A 14,658-nucleotide genomic window follows, 5' to 3' on the forward strand; every position below is an offset into this window, starting at 1 on the left:
CTATAAGGTCGCTATGAGTCGAAATCGAGTCAATGGCAACAGCTTTGGTTTTTTTGGTTTGAATGCAGTGGTTAAAGCCGGTGGCTGCTAACCAAAAAGTTGGCTATTGAAATCCACCAGTCACTCCGCAGGAGAAGGATATGGCAGTTTGCTTCCATAAGATTTACAGCCTTGGAACCCCATGGGGCAGTTCTACTCCATCCCAGGGGGTCACGATGAGTTGGAATGGACTCAACAGCAACTGGGTTTTTTTTTTTTTTTGGTAACTTAATAAAGTTGATTTAAAACAGATGTAACCAACCACGTGGAAAGCCAGTTAAAAACAGAAGGCAGCATACATTGTAGAAATGACAAAGAAGATAATCTGGTGATCTTAAAACAATTAGAGAAAACTGATAGGTATTCTATTGGGGGAGGTCTCTACGAAGCTCACCAATCTGAACAAGCCATGAGCACCTTTGCTCGCTGTCATAGAACCCTTGTTCTTAGTGTTTTCAATGTTGGTTTTTGTTTTCATCCTTCAAACTCTGTTTCTGTGTTGGGAGGTGTGTGTGTGTTTGTTTGTGTGTGTGTGTGTGTGAAAGAGAGGGGTCTGCAATGGCTAAAATTATTTCATTTGGGTTAATTGCATCTCCATTGATATAAATGGTCACCCAGAAACTCAGAATTAAATTTGAGAGTCAAAATCTTGTTTCTTCTACACCCCCAATACACTTCCAAACATTATCTTTTAAAACTCTCTTTCATTGCTGCCCCCTAGATTTAGGAACGAGCCACTTCTTACCGACACCAAGAAATACTCCCAAACTGTCTTCAAACTGAGTGTTTGAATATCTTCTCTGCCCAATAGTTCATAGAGGAAGCATTGTCAGAAAGAAGCAGAAAATGCTTTTTGTCTGTGATTCAATGGAAACTCATGCCCTGGGTGCTGGGAGGCTGGGAATTAAAACTAAGATACTGACATATAGTATTTTTCAGAACAAGCTCTAATTTTTTTTTTTTCCCCAACCCCTCATCTTGTGCAATTGCCTTCCTACTTCCCGTGCATAGGTACCTGGCACTACCCAACATTTCTGAAATGCACTTTTTTGTCTTTAAATAACTGAGTGCTTCTGAATATCAAATTCTTATTAGCAGTTCACCTAGCTGTATCCTGACTAGATTTTGAAAGAAAGAAGGCGAAGAAGTTTCTTCTTCTTCTTTTATTCATTCGAGTCCTTAACAAAATGCCTGCAATATACTGATGATTTTGTCAATAATCCTTGAGGAAATGAACACGTTAATAAATTTAGCCATTGGTTCAAAACTGCCAAGAGTACTTTCTTCAGGGCAGAGGGGTTTTGTGTTTAATCCTCTACTTACTGTTCTTTGGAGCTTGGTTCCCCTAAGCATGAAACATCTTTTGAAAATTGTGAGCGAAGAATTTCATAGGGAACTCAGAGTTTTACGGTACTATTCCTTCTTCAAACCCTCTGTTCCTCTAATATTTCCTGAGATGATTTCATCTTTAACTCTTTGTCCTCTAAGAAAATGTCTCTGACATTCTCTGAACACCAAAGATGCAACTTCAAAGACCCTTCTAAGTGCATTGTTCAAGTCCAGCGATTTTTCTGCAAACATGAAAGTCAAACCCTTCCGTGGGAGTTAGATCATTGTGCATGTGTGTGTGTGTTTTGTTCTGTGAAATTTTAACTTACTTGTTATAAAACTTGGCGGTGACGTTTTTGCCGTCCGAGTCAAAATCAATACTGCGTACGTAAATAACAAGTGGGCTGTTTTCCCTCATCTTTTCTGTGTTATTGGAGGCAATGTAAAGAAGGAGCCAATTTCCTGAAAGCTGAAAGCAAAATTTCTTTTGAGAAATTTTAGACACTCCTTTTTCTTTCCCCACTATCATCTATCATGAATGCTCTTACCTTTTTGTGTCACTGCAAAAAATCTAAATTTATTGAACAAAGCAAGATCTATAAAAAGAATGTAAAAATCCAATGTCAATGGTAAAGAAAGAAATTGAGAAATTCCTGTAATAGCTTATACCTTCTTATCAAATACTCTGGAGAACTCAAATTCAATGACCCAATGTCTGGGCTCGTTTGTTAACACACTTACAGACAAGTGTAGAAACTCAGCAGTTAGTTGGCTGTGTGGATGATTAACCAATCAACTAGTAACCAAAAGGTTGGTGGTTGAGAAAGCAGAGCATCAGCAAAAGAGAGGAAGACCCTTGAGGAGATGGATTGACACAGTGGCTCAAGCATAACAACAATTGTGAGGATGGCACAGAACCAGGCAGTGTTTCATTCCGTTGCACATAGGGTCACTATGACTCGGAACTGACACAATGGCACTGAACAACAACAACAGAGGTACCTCAAAAGAAAGGCCTGGCAATTTACTTCCAAAAAATGAGGCATTCGAAACCCTATGGAGCACAGTTCTACTCTTCAACACATGAGGCTGCCATGAACCAAAATACCTTCACAGGAAGAAGAAACTTAAAGTATCCAATAAATAGAGGGATAGCAGGGTTGGGAGGTAGGTGGGTAGACGGAGGTGTACACACACTTGGAAACAGAAATGAAATCCCCCAAAGGTACAAACACATGCATACAATAAGACCTCCTCCTGTCAGGCTGCCCCTAGCACCTTTGCAAATTGTTTCGGAAACACGGATATTTCGCCGGCACAAAGGACAGCAAATGCCAGAGTCAAGAGTAGAATCTTCATCTTGTTGGTGGTGTCTCACTCTTCTGGAGAAGTGAACAGAACATAAGCTGTTGAGGAGGTCCTGAATGCTTGCCTCTTTTTATCCCCCTTTGTCTGTGGGCGTGGCTATTTGTCATGTTCTTCTCAGTAATCAGATGACATCATCCTGAAACATCAAAAATAAACATCTCGGTTGGCAGGGATGTGAAGACATATTAGGCCTTGGGCACATGACGCCTTCTTCTCTGCCTTCTTTGAAAGAAGTTCAGGTTCTGGGGGTTTTGAGTCAGTTGGACCAAGTTGGCTAGTGTGAGCTGACATGTGCCTACATAGATATAGGATACTTATCCTTTCTTGGAAGGAATTCTGCCCTTCACTCCATCCAAGTTAATTTTTGGAGGAAAAAGCTTTTTGCCCCAGCCCATCTCTTTTCTTGTTGAAGGGCCGAAAGAACTGTGCTATGAGCCTTGAGAGATGCCAAGTGATAAACCCATTGTCATCGAGTCGATTCCAACTCATAGTGACCCTATAGGACAGAGTAGAACTGCCTCATAGGGTTTCCAAGAAGTGCCTGGTGGATTCGAACTACTGACCCTTTGGTTGGCAGCCAAACACTTAACCACTGAGCCACCACAGCTCTGGCCAAGTGATGAAAGTGCTAAAATCCAGAAAAGAAAACCTCCGGTCTGCAGTTATACTCTAGGCTCATAGCAGGTGAGGGACTTGCTGGTGGGCACATAGATTTGGAGACCCTGTTAGGGTCAAGGATGTCAAAATATTCTGAGGGTGCCTATCCCTCTGTAGTGGGGAGGAGTACTGTGTTACCCCTTTGTTCCTCAGCCTAGTCCTTTGAGCCTATCATGGATAATACGTAATTTCTTGTCTGTGTCTCGTAGAATAGTAATTGGCTTAGAAGAAACAGTTGGTGACCTAGGCATTTGTGTTGCTGTCATCCCCTCAGGAGCCCTGGTGGCTCAGTGTTGAAGAGCTCAGCTGCTGATCAAAAGGTTGGCAGTTTGAATCCACCAGCCCACCCCTAGGAAACTCTATGGGGCTGTTCTGATCAGTCCTATAGTATGAGTCAGAATCAACTCGATGATAATGGGTTTGGTTTGGTTTTTGGTTATTGTCTCTTCAGGAAAGCAGCAAATCAGCCAGGAGAACAAGAGAATTATTTTGGGTGATGTCACCATGGCCTACAATCTGCTTCCATAAAGATCACAGCCCAGGAAACCCTGGGGATCACAGTTCTACTCTGACACACGGGGTTGCCATGAGTTGAAATCGACTCTATGGGAACAACTTTGGTTTTGGCTTATGGTACCACGGTTAATTTGTTCAAAATTTAGTCGAATTGTTCTTCACCATTTTTTGTTGTTATTAGTTGTCTTCAAGTCAATTCTGACTCATGGCGACCCCATGAGTGCAGAGTGGAAGCGCTCAGTAGGGTTTTCAAGGCTATGACCTATCGGAAGCAGATCACCAGATGTTATGGATTGAATTGTGTCCCCCCCAAATATGTGTCAACTTGGCTAGACCATGGTTCCCACTATTATGTGATTATCTGCCATTTTGTCATCTGATATGATTTTTCTGTGTGTTATAAATCCTGTCTCTATGACGTTAATGAGGTGGAATTATCGGCAGTTATGTTGGTGACGCAGTGCTCCATCTACAAGATTAGGTTGTGCCTTCAGCCAATGTCTTTTGAGATACAAGAGAGAAGCAAGCAGAGAAACAGGGGGACCTCATACCACCGAGAAAGAAGCACCAAGAGCATAGCTCATCCTTAAGACCTGGGGTCTCTGTACTGAAAAGCTTCTTGACCAGGGGAGACAGATGATAAGGACCTTCTCTCAGAGCCAAAAGAGAGAGAAAGCCTTCCTCTGGAGCTGGCACCCTGAATTCGGATGGCTAACCTTCTAGACTGTGAGAGAATAAATTTCTATTTGTTAAAGCCATCCAACTGTGGTCTTCTTGTTATAGCAGCACTAGATAACTAAGACACTAGGTTGTTGTACAGGCTAATCAATTGAAACAAAAATGAAACAACGACAATGACAGCAGACATCTTTACAATCCCCTTCCTCACAGTTAGTCAACTATTAAACAGGAGTAATGAGTGAGCTCCAGAATAAGAACAGGATAAGAATAAAGTCCAGAATAAGAATGGGATGCCATGGGCAAATAAGTCTATTTGTGAATAAGAAAAGACCAGGATGGATAGGGTCCAGAATAGGTCCCTGGGTGACACACAAATATTTGGGCTCTACTACTAATCTAAGGTTGGTGGTTTGAACTTACTGAGAGGCACTGCAGGAAAAAGGCCTGGTGATCTGCTTCCATAAAGATCACAGCCAGGGCAATCGTATGGAGCAGTTCTACTCTGTAACACATGGGGTCATCAGGAGATGGGATGGACTGGATGGCACTGGGTTGAGTATTAGGGCCCAAAGACCAATCCATTGCAATAACCCCACATGATTTCATCTTGTATAGTTTTAATTTTGGCCATTTGGTTAAAATCCTTGCCAGATCTTTTAGTTTGTGGCTGAGCTGACTGGGCCTAGAGAAGATGCATATTTTTCTGAGGCTAAGATCTCATTGTAGTTGTTGTTTTTGTTGTGTTCCATCGAGTCGATTTGGGCTCATAATGGCCTTATAGAACAGAGCAGAACTACCCCATAGGGTTTCCTAGGGTGAATTCTTTTTGATTTATGGAAATCAGGAGATAAAAATTAACGTTTTCCCCACCAAAACATCTTTGAATGTGCTAGGAAACCCTCCCTGCAAGTACCTGTTCACCTTCATTGTAATAAAGGAGATAAACAATTAATTTCCATTGCTTTTAGTTTCTTGATATTTGCATAGAAATTTAACTTGGTAATGGGTAAAAATCATTGCTTCCATTATTTCTCACAACAGCCATGTACTTCTCCAAGAAGAAAGTATGGTCCTCATCCCTCCAAAGATCTGGTTGTGTTCTGGGAACTTGGTCAACCAGAGAGTCTTTTCTGGCTTTCCTCATGTCCTTGTGTGTTTGCTGTCCTCCAGGTGAACGCCCTGCAGACATTTGCCCCCAAAGAAACAAAAGTGTTTGCGATGAGTGATTTCCCAGGCAAATGTGTGTAAGTCGTTGCCCATAGCGTTGACTCAAGGTCCTTCCCTCATTTCTTTCTGCTTCTGTAAAGATCACAGCCAAGAAAACCCTACAGGGTATAGTTCTATTCTGTAACCCATGAGATTTCCGTGGGTCAGAACTGAGCGGCCAAAGGTAAAATTACACAAGATGAAATCACCAGGCCTTGGTGATTGCAATGGACTGCTCTTTGGAACTTATTTCCAAATAAGAGCCATTCTCTTTTATATGGCGATTTATTATTTTTTTTAATAATATTTGATTGTGTCTTGTTTGGTTCTTGAATTCGCACAAAGGTTCAGCTAAAAGAATTACACCCCACCTGTTGCTTAAACTGGCCTCTTGTGGTCTTTACTCATAAATGGTCAACTTTTTTTCTTTTCCTTCCTGTTTCTTCTTGCTTTTGGACCTTCTTCCTGGCCGGCCTGCCTGCCTGCCTGCCTGCCCGCCCGTCCACCCGCCCTCCCTCTCTCTCTTTCTTTCTTTTACATATTCATCTATATGTGTTCTTGAGGGGTTGCCAGTTGCATGAAAGGTAACATTACCTGAAAATGTTTCTTCCCATCTCGTCCATTCTCACCATCTTGAGATGGATAATACCCTTCCATCTGTCAAAATGGGGCCACAGGCTGAAGTTGTCCTGACTGGCTCCCTTTATTATATATATCTGGTCTTCCCTGAAGTTTTCCTTAGGTTCCTAACTCCATAAATTTCCTGGGCATATTCCTGAAGGCACACTGGATTACAGGAGATGAGTTACCTTGAGGTTTAGTTACCAAAATTCAAAGTATTCTCTAGACAGATTTTTGTCCTCTTTGCTTCTCACATAGATCTAGAATTCCTTAGACATCTATCATAGCTCCCCCCGTTGGTAATTTTTTTTTGCATAAATCTTTTCTTCATTATTGTTATTGTACTTTAGATGAAGGTTTATAGAACAAACTAGCTTCTCATTAAAAAATTAGTACACGTATTTCTTTGTGACATTGGTTACCAACCCCAAGACATGACAACACTCTACTTTCTCAATCTCGAGTTCCTTATTACCAGCTTTCCAGTCCCCTCCTGCCTTCTAGTCCTTGCCCCTGGGCTGGTGTGCCCCTTTAGTCTCATTCTGTTTTATGGGCCTGTCTAATCTTTGGATGAAGGGTGAACCCCAGGAGTGACTTCATTACTGAGCTGAAAGGGTGTCCACAGGCCATACTCTCGGGGTTTCTCCAGTCTCTGTCAGGCCACCAAGCCCGGTACTTATTTTTGAGATAGAATTTTGTTCTACATCTTTCTCCAGCTCTGTCCCGGACCCTCTATTGTGATCCCTGTCAGAGTAGTTGGTGGTGGAAACCAGGCATGATCTAGTTGTGCTGGGCTCAGTCTGGTGGAGCCTGTAGTAGTTATGATCCATTAGTCAAGTTTTTTTGTTGTTGCTGTTGTTTGTGTTTTAAATTCTTGGCTTTCTTTGTAACTCTGTTAGATTTTTCAGGCACCAGGCATGCCTCTGGTTTTGCAATTGGTAAATGTCTTCCTCTTTTTCTAAAATCACCTCGAGGAGCTAGGTATATATTTTTCTTCTTCCATTTTTCTGATTTGTGTAAGTTATTTTTCAAGATTAGGCAAGGACACCTGCCCACTCAGTCCTCTCTGGCTGGTCAAGTGTATAAGGTCACTGACTTCAATGAAAGTAGAGGACAGAGATTCTCAAAGATGTAAAAGAGTCTTGCTATTTCAAGCTGAAAATATCTGAGCTCAAACTGACCACAGTAACTTGAGAGACAAGATAGGAAATTTGGGGAGCAGGGAGTTTATGTTAATAGGGGAAGAGTAATTTGGAAAGGAAGCTGAGCTAGATTGCCCAACTTGAATATAGTCAATGTCACTGAATTGTAAATGTGGAAACTGTTGAATTGGTGTACGTCCTGCTGTGTATATTCTCAACAACGACAACAAGATTAAAATAAGTTAAAAAAAGAAAGTTGAAAGCTTCTGTCCCTGCTTACCCCAGAAATCTTGCCTATTTTGGTCTCCATATGAATATCTTTGTATTAATTCCTCAAACATTCCCAACCAACATTCATGTTTTTAAGGATCTGAGAAATGCTAATTTTCATCTCTCTTTGAGATTTGAATTTAAGGGTAAAGAAGGTGATCAACTCATTTGTTTGGGACTTTCCTGATTTCAGCCCTACTAGTGCCATGTCCTGCGAAATCCTTTATTCCTGGGCAAAGAGGCACAGCCAGTCACCTTAACACTGTCCTCAAATATGTACTTATGATCATAAGGCTGCCTGGAGGGCTGGTCAACCACACAGCATTCTTTACCCTCTCCTGGAGATTCTGAGTCTCTTATTCTGCGACCTGGCCTTGCTAACTGTGTGTTGGACCAGTTCCTCTCACTGAGAGTAAATCCATCGTTCCGACAAGTCCTATAACACACTGCACGATTTTTGCTGCTTTTCTCTCCACTCTGGCCTCTCTCCCCAGGTCTCCTCCAGCACTACCTGTACCCCCACACTCTGACCCAGGCGCACCAGATTCTTTCAACGGCAGACAGCCTGGCCCTAGACTCACTGAGTTTATATCTGCTCTTCTCTCCTTCTGGAGCACTGTTCTTCAATACGTCCGTGTGCCTGGGTCTGTGCCTTTTTCAGGTCTTGCCCGAAACACCACCTTCCCTGGCCCATCGATCTAAAACTAAAACCCCTCAAAGCTCCCTACTCTCTCCTCTCCTCCTTGACTTTCCTCGTGATATTCCAGATCCTTCCATGGGAATATCTCCTCCAGATCTTTGTCTTATGCTTTTCTGCTGTAGCCTCAGGGCTAACAACCCTTGGTAGGGCTTCCAGACAAAATATAGAATGGCTAGTTAAATTTGAATTTCACATATTGCATGGGAATACTTGCATATAAAAAAATGCTGTTTATCTAAAATGCACCCGAGAATCCTGTATTTTTAATTGCTAAACCTAAAAACCCTGAATTGGATCCCAGAAAATATCTTTGAATGACTGATAGATGGATGGAAGAATGTGGGAGGACTTTCTTGTGAGTCACATCATTGGGTGAGTATGGGACACACTAATCTCTCCTCTTGTTACTCAAAGTGTGGTCCCAAGAACAGCAGCATTGTCTTGGTTATCTAGTGCCGCAATAACAGGAATATCACAAGTGGATGGCTTTAACAAACAGAGCTTTATTCTTTCACACTCTAGGAGGCTAGATGTCCAAATTCAGGGCACCAGCTCTAGGAGAAGGATTTCTCTCTCTAGAGGAAGGTCTTTGTCATCAATCTTCCCCTGTTCTAGAAGCTTTCCAGAGCTGGGACCCCCACGTCCAAAGGACACACTCTGTTTCAGGTGCTACTTTCTTGGTGTTTTGAGGTCCTTCTTTTCTCTGATCCCTTCTCTCTTTTATATCTCAAAAGAGATTGGTTCAAAATACAACCTAAGCCTGTAGATTGTATCCTGCCTCATTAACATAACTGCCTGTAATCCTGCCTCATTAACATCATAGAGGTTAGGATAGTTACAGCAGATCACAGAATGGTGGGCAATCCCTCAAAACTCGGAATCATGGTCTAGCCACATTGACGTAAAAAACATGAAGATTCTCTGCACACTTGGTAGAAATCAAGAATCCCAGGAACCCTTGGAACAAAACCGGAATTTCAGAAGATGTACAGGTGATACAAACGCATGTTGTTGTTGATAGGTGCCATGGAGTAGGTTCCGACTCATAACGACACTAAGGAGAACAGAATGAAACACTGCCTGGTCCTGCACCATCTTCACAATCGTTGCTATGCTTGAGACAATTGTTGTAGCTGCTATGTCAGTCCATCTTGTCGAGGGTCTTCTTCCTTTTCACTGAGCCTCTACTTTACCAAGCATGACGTCCTTCTCCAGAGATTGACCCCTTCTGATAACATGTCCAAAGTGAGCAAGAGGAAATCTCACCACCCTTGCTTCTAAGGAGACTCCTAAAGGCTTCATATGCACAGGAACACATTAAACAGCTCCCTAGGGGGTGCGTTGCGCCTGGCCTGGGGGGCTTAGAACAGAGTCTGAGTAGGTTACACAGCCTCATCCTAGGCATAACCAAAAACCAAACCAAACCAGTTACCGTCCAGTTGGCTCCCACTCATGGCAACCCCATGTGTGTCAGATTAGAATTGTGCTCCGTGTGGTTTTCAACGGCTGGTTTCTTCTGAAATAGAGCGCCAGGTAGTTCTTCTCGGGGGGGGGTGGACTTGAACCTCCAACCTTTCAGTTAGCAGCTGAGCACATTAATGGTTTACATCACCCAGGGACCACTCTATCCATAGATGTTCTGAAACACAGTGAGGGAATGGCTAAGATGTTCAAGAGGTGTGCATACTCTGAAACTCACATTGAACAAGGTGTATGGATGGAGTGATGGAAGGAGAAAGATGCCAGAATCGGAATCCTATAGTAAGTAGTGTTTCTCAACCTTTTTCCGTTATTATCCACTCTCAAGGATACTTTCTCTAACCTTTACTGATTTTTTTTTTAATGCACTTTGTTTTTTAGAGAAGTTTTAGGTGTACAAAAAAGTTGTGCAGAAAACACAGAGTTCCTGTATAATCCCCATTCCTCCTGCATACGGGTTCTGATATTATTAACTGCTAACATTTTGTTATGGATTGAAGTGTGTCCCCCCCAATATGTGTGTCTACTTGGCTAGGTTGTGGTTCCCTGTATTGTGTGGTTGTCCACCATTTTGTGATCTGATGTGTTTGTCCTATGTGTTGTAAATCCTAACCTCTAAGATGTTAGTGAGGCAGGATTAGAGGCGGTTATGTTAATAAGGCAGGACCCAATATACAGGATTACGTTGTATTTTGAGTCAATCTCTTTTGAGACATAGAAGAGAGAAGCAAGCAGAGAGGAGAGGGACCTCATTACCATCAAGCAAGAAGAACCAGGAGCAGAGTGCATCCTTTGGACTGGGGTGCCTGTGCTGAGAATCTCCTAGACCAGGGGAAGATTGATGACAAGCACCTTTTTCCAAAGCAGACAGAGAGAGAAAGCCTTCCCCCAGAGGTGATGTCCTGCATTCTAAACTGTGAAAAAACAAATTTCTGTTAGTTAAAGCCATTCACTTGTGATATTTCTGTTATAGAAGCACTAGATAACTAAGATACATTTCCTAAGACTGATGAACCCGTATGGTATGTTATCATGAACTAAAGTCCATAGTTTACATGAAGGCTCACTTTTTGCCTTGTACATTCCTATATGGACTTTAACAAACACTTAATATCATGTGTCCATCATTACAATATCACAAGATTTACTTGGCTGAAAGGACTGGGAAAACCCAGAGAGTATGGCCCCCGGACACCCTTTTTGCTCAGTACTGAAGTTAACCCTGATGTCCACCTTTCTGCCAAAGATCTGTCAGGCTTATAAAGCAAAAGAAAACAAGATGGGTACACCAGCCCAGGGGCAAGGACTAGAAGGCTGGAGAGGATAGGAAAGCTGGTAAATGGAAGGTTGAGAAGGGAGAGTGTTGACATATCGTGGGGTTGGCAACCAATATCATAAAACAATACATGTGTTAACTCTTTAATGAGAAGCTGGTTTGTTCTGTAAACCTTCATCTAAAGTACAATAATAAAAAATAATAATGAAATAAAAACTCAGAATTAAAAAAAGAATAGTTCCACGGCCCTAAAAATGCCTGCGCTCTACCCGTTCACCTCCAAATCTCCCTGTGATCTCCTGGCCATGCTGATCTTTTCATTGTCTTTTATGGTTTTGCTTTTTCCAGTGTTATATAATTGGAATCAAACAGTATGTATCTTTTACAGGCCCCCCATGAAATGTAACAGCACAGATCATGGTATATCTGGTAAAGCACACTCTGTATATGCATGCTTTATACATAAAATGGGGACTAAGGTGCGCCTGACCCAAGGCATGGTGTTTTCAATCACTTCATATGCATGACAAAGCTGGACAACAAATAAGGAAGACCTGAGAAGACCTAATGCCTTCAAATTATGGAGTTGGCGAACAATATGGAGTATATCATGGGCTGCCAGAAGAACAAACAAATTTGTCTTGGAAGACGTACAACCAGAATGCTCTTTAGAAGCAAGGATGGTCAGACTGCATCTCACATATTTTGGACATGTTATCAGGAGGGACCAGTCCCTGGGGAAGGCCATCATGCTTGGGAGAAGGTGAGCGTAAAATGGAAGACCCTCAATGGGATGGACTGACACAGTGGCTGCAACAACGGGCTCAAGCATAACAATTGTAAGGATGGCGCAGGACCAGGCAGTGTTTCATTCTGTGGTACGTAGGGTTCATATGAGTTGGAACTGACTCGACAGCACCTAACAACAACAACATACATAAAATGAGTGTGGTATTTTCATGGACCAAGAATTAATTTTTGCCCCCTTGGGGTCAGTATCATCCCTGCTGAGAATGCATTTACCAGGAAAGTTTCTTCTAAGTAATTTTTTGAATGCCATATTCCATCACAACATTCAATAGGGAATTTAATGGATGACTGACACACCCCACGCAGAACTTGCCTATTGTTGCACACCAAAAATTGATTTTAAGTTAGGAAACAAATCTGAGGTAGCAAGGAGTTCTGTCTAAGACGGGGCCTGCCATGGATCCCCAAATGTCAACAGTCAGGGCAAAACCCTTCACTTGAACTCACACAGTTTTATCTCCAGAAAGCCTCTCTTCTCTATACCCTCTTTACTCCTGTTAAGCCATAAAAATATCCTACAAATCTATTCATGTGGAGAGGGAAAGAGAAAAATCAAAAGCCTGCAGCACATCCCAGGACCGTCCTTCATCATAAGAATAGACATTGACAAGCCTCGAGAAGATACAAAGAGCCCCTGGTGGTGCAGTGATTAAGTGCTCTGTTGCTAACTGAAAGGTCAGTGGTTCGAACCCACCAGTGGCTCTGCAAGAGAAAGACCTGGGAATCTGCTTCTGTAAAGATTAAATGAAAGAACCCATTGCCGTCGAGTCAATCTCAACTCATAGCAGCCCAACAGGAGAGAGTAGAACTCCCCTGTAGGGTTTCCGAGAAGCACCTGGTGGATCCGAACTGCTGACCTTTTGGTTAGCAGCTGTAACTCTTAACCCTTACGCTACCAGGGTTTCTTCTGTAAAGATTGGAGCTTAGGAAACCCTATGGGGCAGTTCTACTCTATCCCATATGGTCAGCTCTGAGTCAGAATTGACTCAACAGCGACAGGTTTTGGTTTGGTTTGGTTTAGAGAACATACAGAGTTTCTGGGGAGTGCAAATGGTTAACGTGCTCAGCTACCAGCTGGAAGATTGGAGGTTCGTGTCCAGTGAGAGAGGCCTTGGAAGGAAGACCTAGTGATTTCCTTCCAAAACATCAGCCATTGAAAAGAGCCAGTTCTACTCTGACACACACGAGGGTACCATGATTTGGAATTGACTTGAAAGCAACAGGTTTTTTCGTTCGTTTTTTTGTTTAAGATATTCGATGGTTTCTGCCAATGTCAGAGGGAGCAGCTCTCTGCAGAAAGGGGACCAGTGTGTCTCCTACTGTCGACTTTGGGTTACAGCTTCATGTCTGTGATTTCACTGAGTTCCTCTTGGCTAGTTCTTTATTTGAGTTCTAATGGGTACATTTGTTCTGCCAAATGGTAGGCTTTGGATTCATGCAGGTGTCATGTCCCTGGGCATAGCTCTTTAGCGTAGCCAAATGTTTACCAACGGTGAACTGCGGATTGCCTTTTCTTTCCCATGAGATATTGATCAATGTCAACTAATCCCCTGTTTGATGAAAGAGCTATTATCCACAAAAATCAACCACAGAAGAACGCTGAGCATGAGGGCTCCATCTCAGGTTCACCCTAGCAGGAAGCTAGTGCTTGAAGGAGAGCACACTGCCTTCTGGATGAATCGGATGTCTCTGATTCTTTAATTAAATAAGTATTAGAAAGTATAGCAAAGAGCAAGGTAGGCATTTAGTCAGGTGAGTGTTGTGAAGGAAAAAAAAATCAGCCACTGAAAACCCTATGGAACACAGTTCTACTCTGATACACGTGGTGTCGCCATGAATTGGAGTTGACTCGACCGACAGCAACTGGTTTTTGGAGACCCTGGGTGTGCAAACACTTAATGTGCTTGCTCTGTTGGTAACAGAAAGGTTGGAGGTTCAAGTCTACCAAGGGGTGCCTCAGAAGAAAGTCCGGGGGATCTATTTATGAAAAGTTAGCCACTGAAAACCCTATGGGCCACAGTTCTACTCTGACACACATGGGGGTGCCATGACATGAGTCAGAATCAACTTGAAAGCAATGAGTTCTTTATTCTTTTTTTTTTTTTTTTTAACTCTGCCATCACAGATCTCACACACTTTTATTGCAAGTTGAGATGGATATAAAAGATAAACATTGAATTTTATAGTAGGAAAAAAATGAAAAAGATTTAAAAAAATTCGAGACTGGAGGTTATATGATTGATGGAACGCTCAAAAATAGGAATGAATTCTACAAAATAAAATAAGCTTTGCAGGTGTGGAAATAAAAATGTGTTAGAAATTCAAACTGAAGTATTACAAAATAATAATAATAATACCACCACCACTGACACCAGTTGTTGTCAAGTTGACCTCGACTCATGGTGCCTCCATGTGCGTCAGAGTAGAACTGAGCTCCTTAAAGTTTTCAAAGGCTGATTTTTCAGAAATAGATCACCAGGCCTTTCTTCTGAGACACCTCTGGGTAGACTTGGACTGTCAACATTTCTATTATCAGGAGGTGAGTATGTTAACTGTTTGCACCC

Source organism: Elephas maximus, chromosome X, assembly GCF_024166365.1.
Source record: "Elephas maximus indicus isolate mEleMax1 chromosome X, mEleMax1 primary haplotype, whole genome shotgun sequence".
NCBI lineage: Eukaryota > Metazoa > Chordata > Mammalia > Proboscidea > Elephantidae > Elephas > Elephas maximus.